Source organism: Phocoena sinus, chromosome 11 (assembly GCF_008692025.1).
Source record: "Phocoena sinus isolate mPhoSin1 chromosome 11, mPhoSin1.pri, whole genome shotgun sequence".
Taxonomy (NCBI): Eukaryota; Metazoa; Chordata; class Mammalia; order Artiodactyla; family Phocoenidae; genus Phocoena; species Phocoena sinus.
Window position 1 is genome coordinate 20,990,163 of NC_045773.1, and position 26,914 is coordinate 21,017,076.

Sequence of the window (26,914 nt, forward strand, 5' to 3'; positions counted from 1 at the left end):
ACTGCTATCTTGTATCTGAACTTAAGCTGTCAACCAGATACTTTGATACATTCAGTAAACATGTCTTGAGCCCCTGCAGTTTGCCGTGAGGGATGGAGATATAATAAAGAGCAAAACACACAATGTTTCCTGCTCTCAAAAAACCCACAGCATGCTGGAGAAGATAAAAATGAAATAGTCTCATGAATAAATGTGTAATTGCAGACTGAGGTGATCTGGAGAAAAGAAACAAGTTTTAAGGAGGTTATTTAGCAAAAAGAACTTTCCTAGGCTAGGAGGATCATGGCTGGTTTTCTCCTGGGCGTGAGTTGTCAGCTGAGAGCTGAAACTGAGTAGGACTCAACCAGGAAAAGGTTAAGGGTACAATGTGGAGGCAACAACATGCACAGTGGCCGTGTGACCAGGTGACATGATGCGTTTGAGGACCAAGAGGAAAGAAGTGGGGCAGTGGGGCAAGGGGGAGCTGGAGGGGTGAGCAGGGCCTGACCATGAACACACAAAGACAGAAGCCTCTTGAAGGTCAAGCACGTATGGTTAAAATAAAAACAACTGGGAGTGTAAATCTGCTCCCCGATTGACCACGTGTGACCTTGCTTTCCTTTGGAAGCAATCACCCAGCCTCGAGAAGCCATTATGGGGCCTTCTCTGTGTCTGAGTGATTCACTCATATCATTGCCGGTTCCCAAAGTACACATGTCTAATATTCCTCTCCTGTCACTGAGCTGTGGATCTCAGCCTCGATTAGAAGCAAAGATGAGAAAGAGAGGTCCGTATGTCCATACCTGGAGGAGAACACAGCCACCTGCAGAAGGCTGGCTGGACCTGCGTCCGAGGCACACCCTCTACCTCAGATGAACACCTGTAATGGTGTTAAAATACAGCCCCTTGAAATGTGCTCCACATCAAACCCAATGGCATGGCAGTGCTGACCGGCAGCAACAAACAATGTCTATTGATTCACCCAAGTTAGAGATCTAAGATTACCATTGACTTTTTCTGCCCATGGACCACTAGACTTTCATTGAAGGAACACCTTCTGATTAAAAGGGAAGCATTATTCTCACTTGCTGAAAGGAAGAGCCATTCATTTTCTAAGATGCATGCTTCTCAGCCACAGAATAGAAATTTGTTAGAGGGGAGGGAGCATCCTTTTAATGCAGATCTGGCTTGTGCCGCTGTTCATTTGCTCAGTTTTATCCTAGTGAGTATCTCTCCATCGTTAAAGCAGTGCATTATTTCTTCCTGAATGAGGTCTTTTGAGGAGAGTATGGTGTATTTTATCAAGATCTCATGGTTCTATTAAGATACTCATCTATTACCTGTAGCCATCTTTCTCCTTTGGATTCCCTCTCCGTGTGAATGAAGTATCACTGTGTGATAACTTCTAGGCTCCCTTTGGATAAAGGAGCATACATGTCATGAGGAACAGTTGAAACTATTCCATGTGTATACATCTTCCCCAGGCCAACGTCACCCTTGTGGAAGAGAAACAAATTCAGTGTCGTGAAACTCCCAACCCAACCACCGGAATTAAGAAATTCCAGAACCAGAAATTCCCGGGGGAGGAGAATGAAATCAGTGTAAACAAAAGAAATTAAGCAAGTAGAAATGCTTCTCCACTTCTCCCTTGCCTCTCTGAGAAATAACTAGGAGCAGCTTGCTCTGTTTCTTCTTCTAGTCCTTTCCCTTGCAGTACACAGTGTATGACAAGCAGGGGTTTTTGTCTTCGTTCTGCTGCTTCTCCAAATGCTGCACGTCTTTGGGATGCATGGTGGATTCATCTCATGCCCTTGGGATTAATGAGGTAATCAAGTCAAACTCTAAAGCTAGTGAAAGAGAAGAAAAGGGGAAAGCTTGATATTTCAAGCATCTTGCATATTGGTCTCCATCTTAAAGCCATTGTTGGGATTAGATGACTTGGGGAAGCCTGGCTATGAAGTGAGGTTATGGTGATTTGTGACCAGGCACAGGTGCAGTTTTGAGAGGGGCAGTATTTGAGAATTGGTGAGCAAACATGGGATGCCTCACTGCCTTTACACAGGACGGCAGGTGAGGGGAGATATGGTGTGAGGCTAAGGATGTGACTCTAACATCAGATTCCCTCAGGGCAAGTCCAGGCACCACCTGGCCAAGTCAACTAAATGACCTTGAGTAGGTTCCTTCGCTTCTCTGTGACTCGGTTTCCTTAACTGTAAAATGGAGATAATCAGAGTGATGTCTCTATTACAGAGTAGTTGGGAGGTTAAATGAAATTTATAATGTGTATGTACTTAGCTCATTGGTACTCAATGAATATTAGCTGTTGCTTTTATTGATACTGTTGACTAGTTTCATATGTTAGTCTAGTTCAATGTCTTTAATCCATTCGCTCAACAAACATGACTTGTGCCCAGTATACAGCAGGCATTGTGCCAGCTGTTAAGAATGTAGTAATAAACTCTTACCATGGACCCTGAGAATTACTGTTCTAGGAATATGAGTAGACTACTGTAGTGGAATCAAAGAGGAGATCATAGCTCTGAGACCCACCTGTGCTATAGGGGACCACAAAGAAGGGTTTAGTGCCCGGTGGGTATGAAGCTTCCCACTGAACTTGGCGGCTCTGCAAAGAAACCGGAGTTGGTCCTTGACATTCTCTCAGGTATCCTCTGACTGCCCTCCATCCATCCCCCACCCCAGGGCTCTCATCTCAGTCTCTGCTGCTCAAACCCCCAACGTAAGCATTTGACGCAAGTTAACCCTTTCGTACAGTAAAACTTAAATGATTGGAAAGACTCGTGTCAAGTTCTGAATCTTGGATTCATGGTTAGGAAGCAAATTCATGGTTAGGAGCAAATTCATGGTTAGGAAGGTAGGAACACTTGAGAAGCTTACGTTACTTTACAGCCATTTGTGCTTTAAAGTCAGCAACATGAATTCCTCTTTGGCCTCAAGATGGAGAACTTTGAACCAGGGGCTGTCTTACTGCTCTTGCTTACTTTAGACCTCCCACATTCCACCCTTATCTCTTCCTCCTCCCACTTCTACCAACTTTCACTCCCCTGTGCTCTGACTTTTGGTTACGAAAAACGAAGGAGTCAGTGAAATAAAATCAGCCTACTGATAATTGGCCCATCCACCATATTGTCTAACTCCAATGACAAGCTCTTCTATTTCGAGGTGTCCTTTTATTTTTTTTAATTTTTTTAAAATTATTTTTAAAAATTTATTTAACTACAGTTGATTTACAATGTTGTGTTAGTTTCAGGTGTACAGCAAAGTGATTCATAAATATATATATATTTATATATATGGATGCTTTTTCAGATTCTTTTCTCATGTAGGTTATTAAAGAATATTGAGTATCGTTCCCTGTGCTATATAGTCGGTCTCTGTTGTTCAGGTGTCCTTTTCCCGTGACAACAGTATCCATCAGTATCTTCAGTTTATCCTTCCTTTGTTATCATTCAAAAGATCTTTTGAATCTGCATTTTAATCCAGTGAGGCAGTTGGCCTGGGTTTTGAAACCTGACTCCACGACCCACTGGCTGGAAAACCTCGTGTAATTTTCTTAGCCCTCTTTTGCCTCATATGAGAAAAATGGGGATAACGATAGACCCCCTCGTAGGGTTGCTGAGCTCATTAAATAAGTTGGTGGATGCACAGTGCTTAAAGTAGTGCTTGGCACATAGTAAACACTCAGTAAACGTTTGCTGTTGGCGTCTAGAGAAATGAAATGTCTAGCTGGATCAGCAGGTGGGGAATATCCCTCCTGTATTCCTGAGCACTCGGCCACTTGCTTCTACAACTCGGCGGAAAGACAGTCACATTTAGAAATCACTCAGGGGGTTGTTTGGATTTGATATAGATAAGTGTTCAGGAGCATGGCCCTTGGACATCTTCCGCTTAAAGGAGTGTCTGGTGAAACCAGGATTTGAGGCTAGTATATCACTAACTGGAGTTTCAATGTGAGTTACATTACCACGACGTCCCAAGATGGTTGTCCAGGATATTGCAGATTACTCACTGTGTACTTTATGTGATAGACTTCTTCAGAGTTCCCCTAGAAAGGAGTGGAAAGTCAGCCTTGGAGCTAAAGACTTTGTTCGGTAGGCAAGTGTTTTTACGAAATGGAGACAGAACATTTCTAATGCCTCATGCTTCTGACAAAGAGATTATCCTGCTGAGGGATTGGCCCTGCATGATTCATATCCTGTGGCCTGAAAAACAGAACTCAGAAACCCAGTGCTGTCAACTCCTCCCTCTCTTCCTAGGTTTGAACGGTGTTGCTCAGATGCATTTATAATCATCCAAGTGTCCCTTGCTTCAGACTGAGGTGGGGCGGCAGGGGGGGAGGGCAGTTGTACTTTGTGTGAGTTGAGTCATAGTTGTAAGTACTTTCAGGGCAAGAAGAATTTAAAGGACTCCCAAGTTAAACCTTCTTGAATCTAAAGAAGCAACTGAGAATTTAAGTGTAGGTTGTACACTGGAGTCTTAGTTTGATTACCATGTGAATTAATCACCACCATACAGGAAACTGGGATGGTTCATGTATAAACCTGGATAACTTGTTCTGCTGTGCTCTGTTTCAAAGCCAGAGTCCTGGCACCACTGGGCCACCGTGACCACTTGTCAACCATCAGAGCTAAGCGGCAATGTCCCCCTTCGATCAGGCATGCCAGGTCCACTTTGTCACAGGAGAACACTACCCGCAGGACTCATAGATTTAACCTGGCTGACCCTCTAAGGCTTGCAACCCCTGTTCCATGGGCCATGTACAGACTTTCAAACACTAGGCTTGGGTAGAGTTTTCTATTAAAAAATATTCTTCTCTTTTTCCTTTGTTCCACCACCTTTCTCTTATTTACTCTTATTGAAAGAGAAAGCTGTGCCTTCTGCCTATCGTCACGCCATTTCCCTTCGTCTCGTGGCCAGTCCTGAGTCATACCTACCTCCCGTGTCATCAGAGAGCATCTTGACAGTCCACCCCTAGGGGGAGTGCTCATCCAGAAACGGCCTGCATGCACACTGCATATACACTCACACACTTGCACTCACACTAATGCACATACATACACATTCATACACTCATACATACACACTTGTGTGCACCCACTTGCACTTCCAAACACCCACATTCATACACAGACACACATCCACTCTTTGGCACAAGAATGCTGGTAGAATTATGAGGATTTCAGAGCTGGTATCAGACCTTGCTTTCGGAACTTGAAGTTGGTCAGACTTGGTTGATGGCAGATCATTCCAAAAGGAATGTCAGGACAGAGAGAACAGTCAGGAACGAGAGATGGGCTCAGAGAGGAAGGGCGGATGCTGCCAAAGTTAAACTTTATCGCTTTGTGCGTTTGCTGTACAGCCTGAGGGCAGCAAGCCAGGGTCTGTTCCAGGTACTAGGAAATTGCGTGTGTTGTCAGGAAATCTGGTCCACTTGAGGAAAGGGTGGAGTTCTTGTTGGCATTGCTGGAGGGTCTGGGGATCCTGGAGGTAGAAGAATGCGTGTGAGCGGTAGACGCCCCAGTGTGAAGTGGCATAAATAAAAAGGACTGTTGATTGGCTGGTGTAACTGAGAAATCCAAAGCGATCATTTCAGGTGGGGTTTGATCAAGGGGCTGACACAGTGCTCTGAAGTCTCTCTGTTCTCCCTCCCCACCTGTGGGCTTTATGATCACATTTTCTTCCTTTATAGTAGCGAGACTGGCTGTAGCAGTTTAGTCCTTACATCTGGGCCTCATGTATACGGAGAAGAGAGGGTAGCTTTATCCAACATTCCAAGCAATAGTCCTGAGACTCTCCCTAATGGACCGGCTTACATCCCAGGTCCACTCACGTGCTATTTATGCCAACTAGGTTTTCCCCCAGCGTGAAGACCGGGGCCATACATGGGTTGTGTGGCAATGGATAATGTGTAAAAATTGGGATTTAACACCAAGAAGGAGAATGGATGCTAGTGGCCCTGGGCAGGGGCTCATCTTGTTCCTCTGGCCTTGTTGGGAGCGATTGGTGACTCACTACTTCTCCTGCTCGCAAATCATCATAAGCTTTCTGTTCTAGACACGGAGAAATGGAGCCCTGCTAAGTAAAAATCTCCAAGGTTGTGTTACTTTCCTTTTTCATGAAATCTTTTTTGAAATCTCTCCACAGCACAGTAGATTTGCTCTTCCAACTTCAGGAGAGAAGTTCAGATATCTAGCTCCAGGGTAGTGATTAAGCCAGAGTTTGCTGGTAACCTACTCCTTCCTTTTGTGGCCTCTGCTTTACAAAGAAGTGCTGAACCCAGTGAAAGCCAGTGTCCTGCTGAGACAGTTTGGGTGGTAGAGGACTAGACACTACCGAAAACCCACTAGGAGCCAGGGACTGTCCCTATAGACACTGCATACATATTCCTCATTAATAACCTTAGGAAAGACGTGGTTTTCTCTCTGTTTAACAGATGACAAACCAGAGCCTTTGAGGGATTAAATAATTCCTCAAAGGCCATAGAGCAGGTAGGGCAGAGCTGGGATTTTTACCTCATGTTGGGGTTAAACCTCAGCTTTTCACCCGCCTCTCTGTGTATAAACAGACTCTGAACATCAGTCCTCAGGTGGACCTTGGGGGCGAGCTGCCCCGTCTTGTGCTCCTCCCTGCTTGAAACTCTCCCCACCCATGTTCGTCCTTGCTCTAAGAGTGACCCTGTCCCTCTGCCAGTATCCATGCAGTATCTCCAAACGCTGGTGTCCTCCACCTCAGGAGAACTGGTCTTGTTTCCTGCCGCACCCAGACCTACCCTGTCCAGCTAGTGCAATCCTGACTCGATTTCATTTCCCCATTTTACAGCATTTTCCATTCAAAACGTACATGTCCCCTGTCCCCTTCCATCACAGCTGTGCTATTAGCTAAGATGCTCCCCCAAAGCTGGTGGGTTGTTGTATTAAGTGTTCCATGGAGACAGGTTGACTTTTCAATGAGTAAATTCTGGAAAAAGTGTGTGCTCGCTAGGTAGAAACTCCAGACTAGCAAGATAGTGCCTTTAGGGCTTCCCTGGTGGCGCAGTGGTTGAGAGTCCGCCTGCCGATGCAGGGGACACGGGTTCATGCCCCGGCCTGGGAGGATCCCACATGCTGCGGAACGGCTGGGCCTGCGAGCCATGGCCGCTGAGCCTGCACGTCTGGAGACTGTGCTCTGCAACGGGAGAGGCCACAACAGTGAGAGGCCCACGTACTGCAAAAAAAGCACCCAAAAAACAAAAAAAAGATAGTGTCTTTAGGGTCATTTGGTTCTTGACCCACGCTGGTAGGGGTAGCAATATCTTGCTTGCACATGATGGAGTCCTTGTTAGCATTGCTGATTATTAATTGAAAGGAATGTTTCATGTCCCAGAAATGCAGGATCCTCCATCATTTCCAGGGAGATTTTTTTCAGGTTTGCCCCTTATTTCCTTTCCAGACATGCATTTCCTCCTGATACCACCTGTGCATTATGTCCTACCCATATCTCTCATAATCTTCATCTGGGGTCAGCCGGCCATGGCTTGTTTTTGTGAATAAAGTTTTACTGGCACACAGCCACACTGTTCATGTATGGATTGTCTCTGGCTGCCTTCCCATTACAGTGGCAGAGTTGAGCAGTCACAACTGAGACTGTATGTCCCGCCAAAGCTAAAATATTTGCTATCTATCTCTGATCTAGGTCAGAAACCTCCAGGTATACTCCTCCACAAACCCCTAATTCCTTTCTCCTTCACACAGCCAGGAACAGAAACCTCTCAAAGCCTGGGATCTAACAAGAAAAAAAAAAAATCAAATGCCTAATGTCTGGAAAGGAAAACACAATCTCACTGTCAGCCCAGTCCCAAGGAAAGCTTGTGCTGACACTTCTGCATCCCCTTCCAATTTCTGGGCCCCTGGCAGACATTGCTAATCAGTTATTGCACTCTTTCCTATTGAGCCTCAGTTTCTTCAAAGCAATGCCTGGGCAGCCACTTCTAATCAATCAAATTTGGCGCTGAAGTAGAAACTATTTTCCACCTCTGGTCCAGCGGCCACTATCGGATCAGAGAATCACCTAAGACAAAAATCACGTTTAATGAATAATCCTTGAACACCCTTTGGTTGCCATGTCAGAGACAGACATACTGTCTCTCATTAAGTCCAGAGTTGGAACTTAATCCACTGTTTTCTGTTTCTTTGATTAAGCACCAGATAGATGAAGTCGTTGGCTTGCAATGGGGGACCGTGTTATATGAAAAATGCCTCCGTCTCCTTTTATTTTATTTTATTATTATTTTTGCGGTATGCGCGCCTCTCACTGCTGTGGCCTCTCCCGTCGCGGAGCACAGGCTCCGGATGCGCAGGCTCAGCGGCCATGGCTCGCGGGCCCGGCCGCTCCGCGGCATGTGGGATCTAGCTTCCCGGACCGGGGCAAGAACCCGTGTCCCCTGCATCGGCAGGCGGACTCTCAACCACTGCGCCACCAGGGAAGCCCCTCCGTCTCCTTTTAGATAAGAGATCTGTTATACTGTGCAATGCTCGCACCGTGAGAGGCACCTAGGAACTGAGGCCCACTGAGAATATTCTCGAGTCGCATATCAATGTCACCCTCATTGAGTGGCTTCATAGGTGGGATCACTGACACTCTTTATGCTCTTTCTCTCTCTCGGCTAATCCATTCTCTTTTAGCCAAGCTCCTGTTGTTGAATTCATATTAGGTAGAAGCACATACACAGTGGTGCGGGGGCTGAAGTGGAGGCATCTGTGTCACTACCTGTTTCTTAAACCAAGCCAAATTTCAGGAAGCTCTTCAAAGACCCTCTTTTCAAATGCTGGAGCAGGTACTTGTTCAATAACCTGACATTAACCGTAATAGGTAAGAATTGGCTAAAGATAGGTAGCCATTGACAGCCGTGGGGACCTGCCCAAAAGACCACATTTGCTGCCATAAAACTGTCTGGACCAGCTCCTGAGGAGGTGATGGGTAAGCTGCAAATGAGGAAGTGGATCACTTAGCAGTTTCTCCCAGGTTTTTTCCTTCAGAAGTTGGAGAAGAGGACTGGAAGGAAAGGGACTATTTTACAAAGGAAATGTAAGGGGGCAGTTGGCTGGAGAGACATGCTTCTTCTTACTGGCTAGGGAGCATCTGAGCCTGTAGGAATGGTAACTATTCGCTGGAAGGATCCAGACGCCCTGGGAAACTTGATTTGAGCCTTGCACAGTTGGCATCTTGACAGCAAAGTTGCATGCACCACGTTAAAGTGTCAGCTGGAGTCCAGCCAAGTTTTCCCAAGATCCGTTGTTCACCAAAGTTGGAGCTTTAAAAGTTGAGCCAGTGCAAGTATGAGCGTGCCCTTTGGCCACTTCAAAACATTAAGCCAACCTTGGCAAAAGGTTTCAGCATTTGGCACCGTGTGTCTTTTTGTGTTGGATTTATGGAAGCAGTATGAGATGTGTCCTCCCAGATGGCAATGATGAGGGCCTTCTTAATAATGTTTTAAGCTTTTAGGTTTATGGGATCACAGTAAAATTAATAATGTGGAGTTATTGATATTCTTTGAGTGAAAAAAGCAACGCATCCCTTCCTGGAACAGATAAAGAATTTAGTAAGTATTATACCCAAGGTGCCATATAACCAAACATTGAAAACATAAGATAGTATTATTTCAAATCACTGTTACTATTCATATTGCACATATCAGGGGTACTCTTTCACCGAGAGGAACAGAGTTCAATTTAAATTTCAGTTGGACGGGCTGTCATGGAACTAGAAGGCCCTTTCTGCAGACCAGAAAGCTGATTACCATGGATTATTTAATTTCTGGCACAAATGAGACTGGGAAATAAGATATTGGAGTAAACTAGATGTCATGGTGTGTTCCAGAGCAAGGATGCCATGGCTTAGCCATGGTTCTACCTGAGCTTGGGGGTTGGTTTGCCTCATGGGCAAGAGAACTGGTAAAGGAAGTATGTTGTTTCTGCTGCCTAGCATCCCTTTATCCCCTTCCTCTGGTACAAGAACTCCCTTCACTGGGGGAAACGTTCTTTCCACACTTCCAACCAAGTTTTTCAGTAGGGGGCTGCCGATCATGATAGCCTGCCCTCCTGGACCCTGGGATGGCTCCTGCTTCTGGCTGAGCCAATCACTGCACATACACCCCATACCTGCACCCTGGCCACCATCCTTATGATAGTCAGCATCCTTTGCCGTGACTTATCCTGCTAGAGCTGGCAAGGGAGAGCTCTCTTTCCTTTCTGATTAGTAGGCTATAAGGATATGCACCTGGAGCTGCCTTTGGTTGTAGTTTTATACCCTGCTGAGGTAGCACACCCAAAAGAACGAATGAACCATGCAAAGGAAGCAGTGCAGTGGAGAAAGCAGTGACAAGGAGAACGAAAGAGAAAGTTCTTGGCATCCACGAGGCCTGTTCGACCCTGCCTGTTCCCCAGTTTCACCACAGAAGCCCGTAAATGTCCTGTTTTGCTTAATTTAGTTAGAATTATGTTTCTGTCGTTTGCAAGCAAACAGCTTTAACAAATAAAGCTGGCACCCCACATTTCTCTCCTAGGCTGCTAGACCACATTTCTAACCCCTTTCATTCCTGCCTGCTTCAGCAAGCTTTCTTTAGTTGCCTGTTACTGTGCCAGCACTGTGACAGGCCCTGAGGATACGATGCTTAGGCAGATAGCTGTGGTCCCTGCCCTCTTGGGACATGCATGGGTATAACAAGACCTCTTGCACCTTCTTCCTTTCCTGTGGAGTTTTGGGTTCTGAACCGTGGACTCACCTTTCCCTGTGCCTCGTCCTCCTTTGTTGATGTCCTCATTCCAATTGCTCACGTGAACTTGGCTTTTTGTCTTTCTTGACCTACTTTGTGCCCAGATTTACTGAGTACAAAGCACTAAATTCATTGCTCCGCCTTGACTGTTGGCCTTTGGGTGGCTTTTTCCAGTCTGTGAATCTAAGCTGTCGCTCTCTAACCTCTCTAAGCCTCAGATTTGCCATCTGTAGACTAGAGGTAGCAATAGTACCTGTTCCATAGGTTGTGGTGGTGATCAAATGCTTAATGCGTGTTTCATAACAAGAAGTCAACATACAGTAGTAGGAATGACTATCTGATACTTCTAACTCTAATAAACAGATTTTAAATGTAGAATCACATTCTTTTCATCTTTGGTGTGTGAGAAAATAATACTAGAAAAAGATCTTCTAGATGAGAAAGGCTATACATTTTTTAATTTTAATTTTTCAGAGTTCTGTTATTGGGCAGAAATCTCAGGGGAAGAAATACATTTGCCCTGTATTTCCTATTTGACATTTATTTTTAAAAAAGGAGAATCCAGAAGAAGATACCCTTAGGAATAGACTTATCACTGATTCTAGGTAGAATAGAATGTGCAAAGGGAGACCAGTACGTGTGTGTATGTGTGTACAGCTGTGTGTGTGTGCATATGCACACTCTTCTAATAGAGGGAAAATGAGTACATTTGAACTTGTAAGGTCTGACCATGTCCTTAAGCCACCTTTATTTTCCAGCTGATCACATTAGATGCATATTTAAGGTTTCTACACTTCAAAACTTGTTGAGCCCGTTTCTTTTCTCTGTGAAGGGTCCTGTGACTGTCTTTGTTTAGCGCCCAGTATTTCATAGTCTCAGGGGGTAGCAGTAATGGCAGGAATGAGATCTACTTCTCCACTTATCTAATGAGAAAGGGTTCTCTTGTTTCTTGTTGAAATCCTTGTCACTGAACGCTTTTACTTTGCTAGAAAAGGACCTCTGGTAGAATGCTACCTTACATGGCATCCCCTGTTGCATTAAATGAATTCATCCCTTGGTTAATGTAATTAATTGCTCAATTAAGCCAGTTTTTAGGTGGGGATGGTGACAGTCCTTTCTGTGTTGTTGAAGAGATTAGGGTGGTTTGGTGGTTGTGAAATCCACTGTGGCAATGTCAACACAGCTTCTTTTCTTAAGAATATCATGAAGGAGTAAAGCTTCCTTTTCCAAGAAGGAAGCCCATTTGAGGCCCCTGAATTCATGCTAGACCTCAGAACACCTCTGTGATCTGAGCAGTTCATACAAATGAAGTGGTGGGGATCTTACCTAGCCTTTCAGTTGTATACACAGTATCATCTGAATTATCTACACATCTAACTGCTACTGGCATGTCCTCTGGAATGTTCCACAGATACACAGCGCTGTTCCTCTCCTGCGTTCTGTCCTTGAATGTCCTATAATCCAGACATTCCAGGATTTGGGAAATAAAATAATCACTTTGGATCTTCTTCAGCTGTTCTTCAACCAGCCATTTCCATACTTATATCTCATTGGTTCTTTATCCCTTTTGATTGCTGTATGTCATGTATGATATAAATAATATATTGAGGTCAATTGTACTATCTCCTGATACCAACAACCGTCAGCTAGCTTCATGTCATAGTGTCTATCATCTGGGTTGCTCATTTGGGTATTAGATGTCGAGGAGACCTAGGGTTGACTGAGAAATTCTCTTTCTATGTTGTAAGTTTGAAAATTGGTTCAATTTAGTCCTACATATATTAATTAAGCCTCTACTATACATGGGATATTGCGTTAGCCTCTGGGATACAAAGGTATGTAAATCATACATCTTGCCCTTGACAAAGCTTCCAGTCCAACGTAGTGTACTGTCAGACATCTCCTAAAGTAACAGAGAAGCACACATATTAGTTGGCTTAATTAAAAAGAAAACATATAAGCAGGCATCCTGAGACATCCTCCAGCACACACACAATACTTGAAAGCTCCAGTGTTTCTTCTTGGTAATTGTCTTGCTTAAGTTAAATCTCTGTATTGGCTTCATTTTCAAGATGGCAGCAAGAGGGCTCTACCAGTTTCCAGGCAAGGTTTTCAGAAGCCCCCCTCAGTAGACTTTTCCTTAGGTCTTAATAGCCAAGACTGGATCACAATCACACAGCGAGGAGAGTGGGATTACCATAACTGGTTTAGGCTAATCATTTTGGGTAGAATGGATCTTGGGTAACAGACCCATTACCATAACAGTTGGATAGACATGAGAAATTAGAAATTTACTATAATGTGGCATGTCCTATGATAGGAGTTTCTGAGATTCCAGAACAAGTGTCTCTACATAGACTACTGTATTTAATCACTTACTGGTGGAACTTTTTTTTGTTAAGGTAAAAGTTTTTCTGAAGTCTGTAGAGATTATAATGATTGTTTCCCCTAATGTCTAGTGCTTCTTACACTGGAGTAATGTATTCTCTTAATCAGGGTATTGGGGAGTGTCCTAAGAGATTATGGGAAACCAAAAATAAATATGTGCATCTTCCTGGAGAATCAGTTTTACTTACTTTGTTTCTAGAAAGAAAGTCTAAATATATATAATATATATATAATAATTAATAATAATAAAATACATAATGAAGAGTACAAAATGTACATGAATCTTTTAGATACAAAAGGTGTATTCAACTTCTGATTGGTAAAATTTCTTTGGGAACCTACCCCTGGCCGCTGATGGTCTATCTTCCCTCCCCTTTGCCGTGTAGTTTACTTGGATGGAATAGTAGAAGAGGGTCAGTTTCCCCAAGCTTTCATTGTTTTGGAAAGAAATTTAGTTAATCTGGACGCATTTCTTTCCACACAACTGTGTTTCAATGATTGTGGGCTTTTGAAACATCTCCTCCAGCTTCATCATAATTTGATGTTTACTTTATCATGTAAATATAATGTTTGCATTTTATATATTTCTATGTTGCATAGCTTAAATTATTTACTTTAATTCTTTACCCTCCCTAAAACTGTATAGTAGTGCGTACAGAAAATGGCATTCAAAACAGAGTAAAGAATGCCAATAACTGTTGACATTCTCTGCACTCTTGTAGCTCATCAGTTATTCTGTTTTAGAAATAGACACAGAGAACAAATCCGCCAGGCTAATGAGTTCAAGTCTTCTTATCCTGCTCCTAGCGTAACTTGAAGTTATAGAAGGTGAACTAGTTTCCTAATGTCCCAAAGCACTCTTGAAAAGGTTTAGAGAACTAAGCCACTTAGGAGGACAAATATGTCTCAGATAATCCCTGCTGCTACTGTCAAGACTCATTTGAATCAGGTCAAATTAAAATTAAGATGGCTCAGCGCCAGAGGTCTCACACATCACTTTCTTTCTTAGCAAACAGTGTCCCCAACTCTGTTAGAAATATCTCACACTTAAGCCATCTGAACACCTTCCTGGGTCTCAACTATTTTACCCCAGTGTTGGTTCTTATCCAGTGATTTGCCCTAATCCAATATCAGCCCCATGTTTCTTCCTTGGAAAATGCTTCTAGACCTAGGGAGTAGGTTCCAAGCCTTATTATTCTTGGCTCTCAAACAGTCAGTCCTAAGCTCTCTTTTAAATTACATCCAATTTTTTTTTAAATCACAGTGCTTTTATTTTTGTTTTTGTTTTACTTATTTATTTATTTGGTTGCACCAGGTCTTAGTTGAGGCAGGTGGGCTCCTTAGTTGTGGCATGCATGTGAGATCTAGTTCCCTGACCAGGGCTCGAACCTGGGGCCCCTGCATTGGGAGCGCAGAGTTTTAACCACTGCGCCACCAGGGAAGTCCCCCAGTTTTTTTTTTTTTAATGAGGAAAGGCTCTCCTTTTGTAGGGCCATGGATAGCTGTTACGTTTCTGTCTAGACGGGCATAGTTCCTGAACTCATGGAGGGTGTGGTCTGGTGGAGAAATCAGGCGTAAGCAGGTAATTGTAAATGTGATGGATATTATGAGAGGGAAGGATTAAGCTGCTGTGATGGAACCTGCACCTGCTTCAGGAGACCAACATTCAAGCTAAGTCTTGAAAGATAAATGAGGGGTTTATTGGATGAAATCCTGGGGTGGAAAAGAATGTTCAGGAATGAAGGAACAGCAAACACGAAAAGCCCGAGGCAAAAGAGTTGGAACCCCAAAGAAGACCCAGAATGGCCTTCTGTAATGAGGCGAAACCTGAAACAGAAGACAATAGCTGAAAAGGTTATTGAGAGTGGCAGGGAAAGTCTTGTAATCAGATCTGGTAATTTGAATTATTTACTAATGTAACCATCACTTCCCTCAAGTAGAAATTTCAGCCCAAATTGAATGAATATACAGATGTTAGAGTACAAATTAATAGAGTGCCCTAGGATTTCTGTTTGAGCAATGCTCTCTGTTTTGAAGGACAGGAGAGTGAATGAAATGGAAGTGCCAGCTTTCACGTGGGGACACTCACTCTCAGGTTTCTCAGCAGACTCAAATCCTAAAGCTTTCCCCGGTAGAAGCTGGACCACAGGCACACCACCATGCCCTTCTAAGCCGTGGCGAGTGTGGTGAGTGAAGTACCAAATATCAACCCGCTTGGCAATGGATACAACCAATCTCATGTGCTGCTTAAACAATGTGTGTGAATTGTGGACTGTTAAGATGGAAAACAACCCAACAATTGTTGCACTTAGAATTCTTTCTTTAAGACTTGTTTGTTCAAAATATGCTTTTCTTCCCTTACATCCAATTTTACCATGCTACCTTGAAAGACTTCTCTAGAAGTACTTGGATTCTGATTATATTATACTGCCTTTTCCTGCTATTTTAAAATTCTTTTTGAATAATTTTTACCTGCGTACTACAGTCTATGTTTAAATAGCATAGACTATGTCTGGAGGGGTATACGAGGAACTAGGCATGGTGGTAGCCCTTGGGGGGAGGAGAAGGGCAGGGCTGCCATCTACATAGCATTTTTCATGTGGTTAAGATGAAAAGGACTCTTTCCTCAGAGCCATGAGTTATGGCTTATCCAGCGGAGCCCAGGCTAGATTATAACCTCCACTCACTGCCTCAGCCAGATGTCCTTCTGCAGTAAACAACTTGAGCAGTCTTACATGGCAGCTCTGGAAATGAGGAGCTGGTGAACAAGGATGAAAGAGAGGCTTATGTTTCATTCACTGAATAGCTTTTATATGATTACATGTGCATTTCAAAATTAGAAATTGAAAAGTAATATGTGCTGATGTAGAAAACCAGGAAAAGAAAGCCTCCCCCAAAATAAATTAAAATCATCCAGTGACGCCAACTCAGAAATCACTACTATCGATAATTTGATCTATTTTTCTCTAGTTTTTTTCTATATGCATAGTCAGTTTCAAAACGGAGTTCATATGCAGTACTTTTCTCCTGCCCTCATTTTTACCTTGTTTTGTATAATAGGTGTTTTTTTCCAGTCAAGAAAATTGTTCACCCCTTTTTCTGAAGATGTAAGTATCGCATGCTCATAGTGGAATATTTAGCAAACATCGATAAAGGCTTAAGGTTTTTTTTACTTCTTTTTGAGACATAATTCACATACCATAAAACTCACCTGTTTAAAGTGTACAGTTCAATGGCTTTTAGTGTATTTATGAAGTTATGCCACCATCACTGTCCGCTAACTTTAGAACATTTTCATTGTCTTAAAAAAAACAACCCTGTGCTCATTAGCAGTTGACTCATTTCCTCCACCCCTCCCTCCAAACTCCCTTAGCCCTAGGCGACCACTAATCTACTTTCTATCTCTATAGATTTGCCTAATCTGGAGATTTTATATAAATGGAATCATAAAATGTGTGGTCTTTTATGACTGGCTCCTTGCACATAGCGTAGTGATTTTGAGATTCATCCATGTCGTAGCATGTATCTTTCTTTTTTAGTTATTTACTTTTTACTGATTGCTTGATTATTTATTCTTGATTGATTTTTATTTATTCGCACACCACAAAATCTACCCTTTTAAAGGTACAGTTCAGTGGTTTTTAGTACATTCACAAGGTTGTGCAACTATCACCGCTATTCAATTCTAGATCATTTTCATTACCCCCCAAAGAAACTCCATACCCACTGGCAGGCCCTCTCATTCTATCCCCTCAGTCCCTTGGCAACCACTAATCTACCTTCTGTCTTTATGGGTATATGGCCTCTTTGTCTAACTTTTTTTAATTCTCATGTTTTCAAGACTCATCCATGTTGTAGCATGTGTCAGTACCTAATTCCTTTTTATGGCTGATAATATTCCATTATATAGCTATACCACGTGTTATGTATCCACTAATCGAGTGACATTTGAGTTGTTTCCACTTTTTGGCTCTTAGGAATAATGTTGCTATGAACGTTTATGTCCAAGTTATGTCCAAGTTTTTATGTGAGCAAATATTTTCAATTCCCTTGCGTATATGCTTCATTCCTTTTTATTGCTAAATAGTTATTACATTATATGGATATACTGGGTTTTTTTTAATCTGTTCATCTGCTGATAGACACGTGGCTTGTTTACACCTTTCGGTTATTCTGAATAGCAGTGCTATGAACATTTGTGTTTAAGGCTTTTTTTAAACACCTGTTTTCACCTCTTTCAGGTGTATACCTAGGAATGGAATTGCTGGGACACATGGAAATTCTGTTTAACCTTTTGAGAAATCGGCAATCTTTTCCACAGCAGCTGCACAATTTTACATTACCACCAGTAGTGTATGAGGGTCCCAGTTTTTCCGTAGCCTCACCAACACTTGTTACTGTCCGTTTTTTGATCATAGCCATTCTAGTAGATATGAAGTGGGTATATTATTGTGGTTTTGATTTGCAGTTCCCTAATGACTAATGATGTTGAGTGCCTTTTCATGTGCTTACTAGGCATTCGTATATCTGTTTTAAAGGAATGTATATTCAAATCTTTTGCCCATTTTTAAATTGGGCTATTTGTCTTTTTGTGATTGAGTTGTAGTTCCTTATCTATTCAGGATATAAGTTCCTTTTCAGATATAAGATTTACAGATATTTTCTCCCAGTCAGTGGCTTGTCTTTTCATTTTTTTCCATAGAATTCTTTGAAACACAAAAGTTTTAAATTTTGATGAAGTCCAGTTTATTTTTATGTTACTTATGCTCTTCCTGGCATAGCTAAGAAACCACAGCCAAATTCAGTATCACAAAGATATACAGTTATGTTTTCTTCGAAGAATTTTATAGATTTAGCTCTTACTTTTAGTTCTTCGGTCTGTGTTAATTTTTGTACACGGTGTGAGGTAGGGGTTCAGATTCATTCTTTTGCATGTGGCTCTCCAGTTGTCCCAGCACCACTTGTTGAAAAGACTGTGCTTTCCCATTGAATGATATTGCAACTTTTGTCAAAAATCAGTTGACCGTAAATGTGAGGATTTATTTCTGGATTCTTGATTCTATTTCATTGATCTGTTTGTCTACCCTTATGCCAGTACCACACTGTCTTGATTACTGTAGCTTTGTAGTAAGTTTTAAAATGTGATCTATTGAAAAGTAACAAAACACCCAACTGAAAGTAGCTTAAACTATGTAAGGTCATTTGTTGTTTACATCTCATTACAAGTCATCTGAAAATAGGCTGCTGCTGAGTTGGTTTGATATCTAAACAATGTCATCAAGGACCTGGGCTTTTACCACCCTCTTTTCTACTATATTTGCTTGGTCACAAGATGGCTGCTGTAGCTCAAAGCATTGGGTCTTCATATGACAGTGTCCCAAGCAGGAATCAGGGAATGTGCTCAAAAAATTCTTGTGTTGTTCCAGCTCTTTGAAGAGGAAAATCTTTTCCAGAACCCTTTAGAAATCTGCACTTTATAGCTTATTGCTTGAATGGGGTGTCATGCCTTCCCTTAGACCAATCATACTTCATCCCAGGGGCATAGAAAATGGCCACCCACAAAATCAGAGTCTCTGAAAAGGGGGTAAATGGCTAATGGATAGACGACCAACACTATTTGCCAAAATACATAAACATATAAAGAATAAACCAAGATTATCTGTTAAGTCCACCAGACTGAAATAATAATGGATCTTTTTAGGGTAAGGAGGTCTACCTTAAATTTCTTTGGTGCTAGGTCCTTCAGAAATAAAACCTATTTTCTTCCTCTGTTATTGACTCGAGACCAGATCGTGTAGTTCTTCTCTTCATTCCTGTCGAATACTGCCTGGAGCTCCCTTAACTCTTGGTCTAAAAAATACACAAGTGCTTTCTCAACTTTATACAATATTCACAATCCTTCAGGTGTGTAGCCTACTGCTTCTGGCCTCTTTATCTTCTTGTAGACAATTCATTTTATAGTTGAAAACAGTATGTTGCTACTACCCACTTCAAATTAACTTTAGGATGGCAAGACACAAGAAATACTTTTATGTCTTTTTTTTTTTTTTTTTGATGCTAAACTTTGCTTTTATTTTGCTCTTACTGCGAACGGGCCAAATAGTTGAAGTTCCTAACAATAATCCTACCAAATCATTCTGTAGTTTTTAGTAACAATGGAGAAATGATCTGATCTATATTTATAACCTGTTGCCCATATTTGTTTGCTAGCCAGAGTATTCCTGGCCTTGAGAGTTTTTACTACTTTGAAGGCCATTGATCTTGGCTGATTTCTGTTTTTCATTTTACTACAATTATCTCTTAATCTTTGGAAAGTCAAGATTTTTCATTTATCCTTTTTTTTCTTCTACCATTTATTGTATAGGAGTGAAGGTCATTGTTGTTGTTTTTCTTTAATAAATTTATTTATTTATTTTTGGCTGCATTGGGTCTTCGTTGATGTACGCAGGCTTTCTCTAGCTGTGGTGAGCGGGGGCTACTCTTCGTTGCGGTGTGCGGGCTTCACATTGCGGTGGCTTCTCTTGTTGCGGAGCACGGGCTCTAGGCACGCGGGCTTCAGTAGTTGTGGCTCTAGAGGGCAGGCTCAGTAGTTATGGCACATGGGCCTAGTTGCTCTGTGGCATGTGGGATCTTCCTGGACCAGGGCTTGAACTTGTGTCCCTTGCATTAGCAGGTGAATTCTTAACCATTGCGCCACCAGGGAAGTTCCGGTCATTGGGTTTTAAGTCACTGCTTTCTTATCTCCCATAAAAAATTCAGTTACTTTTCTTTATAGATTTTCTTTTCCTTCCCATCATTGTTTTATTCTTATTTAAATTGGGTAAACCCAAAGGGTGGACATTTTGTCACATTGAGTTCCTGGATAATAAGTAAGTCCTAGAGCCCTCCGTACCCTATAAATTTTAGTATGAGGCCAAAACAAATGATAACTTATAAATACCAAGGAAGTCCTTTTATTTCTCAATTAAAGTAGAAGGACTGGGGCTTCCCTGGTGGCGCAGTGGTTGAGAGTCCGCCTACCGATGCAGGGGACATGGGTTCGTGCCCCGGTCTGGGAAGATCCCACGTGCCGTGGAGCGGCTGGGCCTGTGAGCCATGGCTGCTGAGCCTGCGCGTCCGGAGCCTGTGCTCCGCGACAGGAGAGGCCACAACAGTGAGAAGCCCGCGTACCGCAAAAAAAAAAAAAAAAAAAAGGTAGAAGGACTGAAAAATTAGCAGCTGTGCCATTTAAGATGCTTTTAAATGCTTTTTTCCACAGATCTTCAGCAAATCACCCAGATTTTCTGTGTCTCAGTTTCTTTATCCATGAAATGGGGCCAGCAATACCGTTCTCCATTTGACCTTGGGAGAATATTGTGCAAATCAACTGATAATATGTGTGGAGCTGCCTTTATTTATTTAGAAAAGGGTGCTATATAGACCAACTTATTACTATTTTATTTTTGTCATTGTTGGTGTGCATGTAAATTAAGTATAAATAAAAGGTGATAAATTATGGGGGTGGAGATAAGTCACAAGATTGATACTATTCCTTCTTTGAGGAAGGTCAGCCCATATACACACTACTATATATAAAATAGATAACTAATAAGAACCTACTGTATAGCACAGGGAATGCTACTTAATACTTTGTAATGACCTATATGGAAAAGAATCTAAAAAAAAGTGGATATGTGTATACATATAACTGATTCACTATGCTGTACGGCAGAAACTAACACAACATTGTAAATCAACTATACTCCAATAAAACTTTTTTTAAAATTAAAAAATTTTTTTAATAAAAATAAAATGCAAAAAAAAGAAAAACAAAGTATTTGAAAATGCTTTAAATATATAGTAAATGGAAAAGTTATAAACAAAACAAAGAAGAGGAAGGTCAGCCCTTTCCCTCTGATCTACGTGGGCTTCCTTGGAACCTTCATGGTCCTTCAAGTGCTTTCTCATCTACGCTGATGAATTCTAAAATCTGACCTGGCAAAAATCTCCAGTATCTCTTTAGGGGATTAACTAGTAAAAATGGATACAATGCAGGATCTAATATGTTGCTCCCTGTTTTGTACTTTTTCATGCAGTGGAGATAGCATCCTCCTCTTTCCTTTGAGCAAGGAGAATTTGATTTGATAAAATAACAGGTGAGGTTTTTGAGGAAAGATGAGAAAGTTTTGTTTTGTTGTTTTCCTTCTATGAGTGGAATGAGTTTGCCAAGGAAAAGAAGATGGATAGATGCCTTGGTGCTGGATATTGTTTAGTTTGTAGTGGTTTTAGCCCTTTATGATGCCAAAAAGCCATTCAAAGTCCTAAAGGCAGCTGCAGAACTTAACCAACCTACTGGTCAGCCTTGGGTGATGGTGATAATGACAGGTACCCTACCCTTCAGGGTTCCATGACTTCTGCATGCCCCCGTCCACCTCCTGCCGCTGGAGGCCAAGACCGAAGGATGCTCCTGGCTCGCTCAGCCCGAGGAAGGGAAGAGAGAAAAAAGCAGGAGAGGAGGGAGGAACAAGAACACTTTGCCTTTGGCTCAAGTGGGATTGAAGCAGAACTTGTGTCCCACTGGCCCTCCTGCCTTCTCCTTGGGGCAAGATGTAGAAGCAGGGAGGGGCATGCAGACCCCCTGTTGGGGTAGACTGCCTCTGCACAGCTGGGCAGTCCTCCCAGAGGCCACAAGAGGTGCTTGCATTGAAAAGGGCACCTTTGCCCACCAAACTCTCACCCCATGTGCATATTGAAGCCCTGTTCCGGGGGACCTGTTGACTTTATTATGTAGCCATTCCTAGGTAAGCCCTTCCTTGTCACCCTTGGAATTTTGCAGCTGCCTTGCAGCTGGGCTTCCGTGCTCTTCTGCTTCTCAAGTGCTCTCTCTCACCCTTCCCCTCAAGTCCCACAAGTCTGAGATCCCTCTTGCTATAGAGCCATGGAGCCCTCATTCTTACAGCTCATGCCGCCTTGGACCACTATTTGTGTCCCCCCTCTCCTGTCACCTGGCTCCGCCCTCCTCAGCCTTCAGGTCTCAGCTGCAGCGTCACGGTGTCACGTCCTCAGCGAGGCCTTCCCTGGTCCTCCCCCGCCCCCAGCTCCCATCACATGTCTCTTTTATAACCCTGTGAGGCTCTGCCTGCTTCCTCTATATTACTTGTTCAGATGTCTGCCTTTCTCTCCCTTCTCTAAGACCCACTTAGACAGAAATGCTGTTTTGCCTAGTGTGTTCTAAGTACTCAGTTCCCTGCCTGACACGTACTGCAAACTCAATACGTAATTTTTTAATGGACAAGAGTGTGTTTTGGGAATGGATGAACTTCTTTCTATATTCACGCTTGAGACAAAGAGTCATTCATTTGTCAGGTCAAGAACCATTGATTGATGGCCTGTTATGTGCCAGCCACTGGGGGAACAAATATGAATAAGGTGTTTTCCCTACTTCTGCCAGTGGTTTCTGAGTGGACTTGGCTACCACCCCACCTGGAGTAATTGGAAGTGTGTGGAGGTGCTTTTTGTTGTTGATGTCATAATGACTGGGGACACTACTGGCGTGTAGTGAGCAGAGCCCAAGGTCACTAAGCATTTTCCAGTGCGTGGGGTACACTCCTGCACGAGGAGGGACCATCCAGCCACCCCGCCTCCACTCACCTGTAGGCACTCCTCAGAAAACTGACAGTCTGGGGACTTCCTTGGTGGTCCAGTCGTTAAGAATCCGCCTTCCAATGCAGGGGATGCAGGTTCGATCTCTGGTTGGGGAACTAAGATCCCACGTGCCACGGGGCAACAAAGCCTGCGTGCCGCAACTACTGAGCCTGCGTGCCAAAACAAAATACCCTGCGTGCCGCCACTAAGACCCGACACAGCAAAATAAATAAATATTTTAAAAAATCAGTGAAAGCCTTCTTTGACTTACTGATTAATTGGCTATATGGAATTTACAATAAGGAGTATTGTATATTTAAAAAAAAAGTTGACAGTCTAGCAGTAAAAAGTGGACCAAAGGGGGCACCTTTGCCCCTTTTGAGGCGATGAGAGACTTCTGTAGCAACTCAAGGCCCACTGGAGGCATCAGCATTCCACCTTGGGGTTGATATAGGGGGAATTGTTTTTGTCATGTGCCGAAGAAAGCCTTCAACCCTACTAAGGAGCCTGTGCTTTAAAGGAAATGATAAGGCCAAAAATTAAAGTGCCAAAAGATACATAGCTTATGGTGAAAATGACTATTTCTCATTTTTATGATAAGTATCCAAAAAAAAAAGGTAGGTGTAAATGATAGGAAATGTCATTCCAGTTCCTTCTTCATGGGCTTTGAGTCCATTACAGCTCTTGGTGAGTGTGTGAATACCGTTATAGAGTGATTGTTGCATCTCCAGCCTGCCTTTTGGGAGAAAACATCAAGAGGGAAGAATGTTTCCCCACCAGTCCTCTGAGAGGAAGAGCAGGCTGTGGGGTTGAACTAGACCAAGGTTCCTCAGTCTCTACACCACTGACATTTGGGACAGGAGAGTTCTTTGTCGTGGAGGCTGCCCCGGGCACTGTAGGATGTTTACCAGCATCCCTACCCACTAGACGCCACTAGCATCCCCGAGGTGTGACAACCAAAAATGCCTTTGTAGGCAGGGTTGCAAAATTGCCCCTGATTGAGAGCCACCGAACCAGACCTTGTTTTCGTCCCCCTCAAGCCCTGTGTAAGACGTGGCCTGTCAGAATTTAGCCACACTGGCTCTTCAGCTGTGGAGAGAGGAGGGTTTTAAAAATATCCACAGGCATTCGATGGACTCTGTCTTTTTGATGGGCAGAGGGGACCCCTGGAAGCCGCTGCGATACAACTGCTTATCTCTTTCTAGAGACAGGGATTAGCATTTTGTGCTGTCTTCTTAGCACTGTGCTCTTCTTCCTGCGGATTGCTCAGAGGAGAACCTACGGGAGCCTCGGGGATAATGACAATTTCTCTTTTACGTCTGCAGCAGAACTCCCAGGAGTATGAGCCATGCTGTCACCTGAAGCATCTTTTTAAGCCTCCAGAGAGAGCTGCAGGAAATTACAGTGTATTGCAGGGAACTCTGATGCTGTAGAGGGAAAAAAAAATCCTTTTCTTAAATTAAAAAAAAAAAAAGAAAAAAGGCAAGATAATTTTGAAGCCAGCTTGATTTAGCTCCCTTTCCACAGGAAATTTTAGACCAGCTTCAAGGGTGTGTGTCTGGGATCTGGTTTGTGCCACGTGGCTTGTCCATTTTCAGAAAGATGCCGCAATTGGGTGGCTCTTTTCTCCACTGCTCCACACCTGGGTTCAGTTGCCACCCACTGTCAGCCCCTGGTGTGAAGAACTTACTTTTCCTTCCCTCTAAAAGCTATCTCTGCCTAGAGCTTTGAACTTCTCCTGCTGCAGGAGAAGAAAGCTGTTTGGTTAAGAAGAAGCGTCCGTGTTTATATTGGTGGGAACAAAATGTCTTTTCTTATCTTGCATCTAGCTTGGAGCATCTCCTGCTTCTCCGGGTGCTCAAGAAAGGCTGGCTATGTGATGGAGAAGAGCTAGCTCCAAAGAATTTTTGGGGGAACTTGAAGAAAGTGAAAGAACTGCTCCTTCAAAAACAAGTCAACTTTAACCTCCAACACACAGAAAGGGATAGGAAAATAGATGTAGATAATTAGTTGAAATTTTTTTTAAAACACATTTTACGAATACTGTTTTATCTAGGTACCAAAAAATGAAGCAATTCCTGATTTTGGTGGTGGTGATCATTGTTTTCTTTGGGCGCTCACTTTTTGCCAGCCATACACTAAACACTTTATACAGCATATTTTACTTAATCTTTCCCCAGTTGCTATGTAGTAGATTCTGATATTATCCCTGTTTTATAGATGAGTACACTGAGGCTTTGTGGCTTTAAGGAGCTTGTACAAAGTGCCACAGGTCTTCTTTTAAACATAAATAAATAAATATATTTATTTATTTATTTTAAGGAGCAGGGAGTTAAGTCTCTTAGGACACTTAGCTCCTAACGCCCATGCCCTGCAATAGCGCTTCTCCATCTTTAGAGTCAGAATCCCCCAGAGGCCAAGTGAAACCTCAGATCCCTGACCGCACCCTGATTCTAGAGGGGGCCCAAGAACTTGTATCTCTAACAAGTTCCCAGGTGATGTTGATGCTGCCAGTTCAGGGACTACACTTTGAGGACCCCTGTTCTGCCACATCCAGTTTTTCTAGAAAATAGTGTAAGCACTGACTTTGAAAACCTTGAATGCAAACCACTGAAGTTGGAATTGACCACTGACATTAGGCCTACGCACAGATAATAGCCATGGTGTTTCTAGAGCATCTCTTGTGGGAGGATGGTGTCATGAGATGGAGATAATTGACCTGTTGTAGGTTTTATTCGGTATTCCCTTGGCTGCTGATTTCTGAGAACACGGTCTCACTGCATCATTAAAAAGAATAGTAAATGTACCACCATCATCCACTCGTACTCATAAGCCAGTTTTGAAGTTCGGTAGTTTTCCATTAGAAGGATGACATTTCATTTTCAAACTGTACTTGGTTCATTGTCTTTTGACTCAGTGGGACCTAGTATTTTCTGATTCTGTGTAAACACTGTGACCATTATCTTGGAAAATATCAGAATGCTGATAGTAAGGAACACATGGAGCAGATTTACTGTGAAGAAAGCTTTGTAAATCTTGGATCGGGTCTTTTGTCCTATTAACTAATTCAACAAAAAACCTCTTAGGCAATTTCATTAGTAATAAAAGAAGTAAAAAGTAAGAAAAGAAACATCTTTTAAGAGTTTCCCAATTATGGTCACTTTGAAAACAGTAGGCGCTTTGAGGACAGATTTTTGTGTCCTCTTTTCACTGGGTGACTTTCACCTGAATTAAGATTCCAAAGGCACATTTGAAACCTGAAATAAAGCTGATTTACTTGTCGATAATCTCTTCTGAAGCCTTCTGAGCTAGTTCGGGAGAAAAGCTTTGGCACTTTTACCTTTCTGCCACTTAATAGCACAGATAACAGCCTAGGTGTGAAACTGCCAGTAAAATACAGATGATTGTCCTACAGATGGATTCAGGAAAAAACAACATCGTGAAATTTGCTGCAGTACTTTTGCTGTGAGCAATGTTTTACAATTATTTGGGACTGAAATCTACACATATTCCAAAGGAAAATAGAGCCTGGTGGCATGTGGGACTCCTTGGGCTCTCTTTTGCAAATGCCTTTGGCAATATCAGTTCCTGGGGGAGAACTTTAAAAAAACAAAACGTTAATTATTTGGTGACTTTGTGAATGGTGGAACAGCTTCCTTTGGTTTTGAGTTGAGAATAAACTGTGTAGGTTTGTGCTAGTAGCTGCTGCTACACATGTCCAGAAGCTGAATTTTCCAGAACCAAACCAAGGATTCTCTTGTGAGCTTTTGTTTCCCAGCACATACTAACTGGAAGCTATTTGCCAGAGACCAAGAACGCTCTTTGTGTTTCTCATGAACTGACTGCTGCGTTGGAATTAGCACAATGTGCGGGGTGCGCGATCCTGCTTTCCGGCTGGCAACAGTAGGCAGGTTGTCATTTTCTCTGAGACCCTCAAGTTAGGAGCGAAGGCAGGTTTTGCAGTCACGCACACACTGTTGCTCTGAGACTGTTATCTTCGCCTCTTGGTGAAGCACAACCAAGGAAACACTCAGGGCTGTTCCGCCGAGTGGGGTCCAAAGGGATGCTTCGGAGGATTTTTTTTTTTTCCTCCTGTATCTGTGGCTGCCCAGAGATATTTATCATGTGAACAGAGGCCAAGCAAAGACCCTGTAG

At 42.7% G+C, this 26,914-nt stretch overlaps 1 protein-coding gene across 1 annotated transcript in view; it reads left to right on the forward strand.

Moving 5' to 3' along the window:
• The window catches only part of FRMD4B (FERM domain containing 4B), a 281,077-nt gene that overhangs the window by 62,971 nt on the left and 191,192 nt on the right, over positions 1 to 26,914 (forward strand). The window lies entirely within an intron of this gene.